Source organism: Chamaea fasciata, unplaced genomic scaffold (assembly GCF_029207755.1).
Source record: "Chamaea fasciata isolate MVZ Bird 193981 ecotype frontalis unplaced genomic scaffold, bChaFas1.0.hap1 SCAF_2, whole genome shotgun sequence".
NCBI lineage: Eukaryota > Metazoa > Chordata > Aves > Passeriformes > Sylviidae > Chamaea > Chamaea fasciata.
Window position 1 is genome coordinate 52,311,422 of NW_027094087.1, and position 1,799 is coordinate 52,313,220.

Here is a 1,799-nt window from a genome sequence, read left to right on the forward strand (position 1 = left end):
GCCATAAGGAAATACAAGTCTTAAGACGTAAAGAGAACAATTTATTCCTTTCATCTTTTCAGTGTCTTTTATGTTCATGGTAACTGGAACAAGAAAATAATAGGCTCATTGAACCAAAGAATATTTAAATTAGTCACTAGGGAGGAACTGTGTAACAGGAAAGATTGTGGAGCACTGGAAGAGGTTGCAGATGGGGGCTCTTCAGATGCCCATGGCAATCAGGCACATATTTGGCGATAATGTGTTAGCCAGAGGTGAATCCTGGCTTGGGGAAGGCAGCTGCCCTGCATCAGCTCCTGACCTCCCCAGACAGGCTTCCTCTTATTTCTGTGAAAGTAATATAAACCGAAAAATTATTGGAATAGAGGACCTACTACACTATCCTGCTTTTAAGAAATGCTGAAGAACCAGAAGAAAGATTGACTTCTTTCATACTTGAAAAGAAATGGAAAAGGTTTGCTCATTATATTTGCATAATGTCTTAGGCTTTAGATGGCTGTGAAACTTCCATAAATAATAGAATCATAGAATGGTTTGGAATTCATCTAGTCCCACTCCCCTGCCATGGGCAGGGACACCTTCCACTAGACTGGGTTGCTCAGAGCTCAGTCCAACCCTGTCTTTGAACACTGCCAGGGATGAGACACCCACAGCTTCTCTGGGCAACCTGTGCCAGTGCCTAACCACCCTCACAGTAAAGAATTTCTTCCTAATATTTAATGTAAACCTACCCTGTCAGTTTAAAACCATTCCCCCTTGCATGTACACGCCCTTGTCTTAAGTCCCTCTCCAGCTCTCTTGGAGCTCCTTTAGGCACTGGAAGGTGCTCCGAGGTCTCCTTGGAGCCTTCTTGTTTCCAGGCTGAACAACCCCAACTCTCTCAGCCTGTCTTTATGGGAGAGGTTCTCCAGCTCTCTGAGCAGCTTTATAGCCCTCCTCTGTAGTTGTTCCAGCAGGTCCATGTCCTTCTCATGTTGGGGGCCCCAGAGTGGGATGCAGAACTCCAGGTGGGGTCTCAGAGTGGAGCAGAGTGGCAGAATTCTCTTCCTCACCCTGATGGCCACACTGCATTGGATGAAGCCCAGGATTCGATTGGTTTTCTGAACTGCAAGTGCGTGTTGCTGGGGTCATGTTAAACTTCTCGTCAACCAACAACCCCAAGGCAAAAATGTCTGTGAGAAAGTTAGAATAGTTATACATAGTTAAGAAAAAGAAATATAGGTGATAGTCCTGACACTTGTGATCATGTGCTCCTGTTAAACTTGAACACTTGAGCTCCTGATGCACATCCAGTCTCATTGGAGGGGTGTAGGAGGTGGAGCTCAGTGTTTGCATTTTTGCACAATGTAATTACGAACTGTCCTTGCCCTGCCGGGCCCACCTGCCTGCAGCCCCCAGCAGAGTGAGGTACTGGCCTGGGACTGCTGCCTGTGCTGCCCCTTCAGCAAAAGAGCTGGAGGAAGGTGCCTGAGAGGATGGACCCGTGGACTCCCTGGTGCCCAAGGTGCTCAGCAGTGTGCCACACTTGTCCTCTTTCCTAGGACTGAGTATTTTGATGGATTAGACAGTATGGAGCAACTTTTCAAATCCTGGTTTTGATCTTAGGTGTCTGCATTGTGCATGTTCTCCCAGCACGACTCAGTTGCTGCCTATCTGATGGTAAGTATTGACACATCTGATGATTTTCAGGGGACATCCAGTTATTTTGCTCTGGGAAAAAATAATTGTGAGTCTTTTGTTGTAACTTTTTATTTCTTTTTTAATGAACACAGAAGACAGTTAATGAATCGGATCTTTGA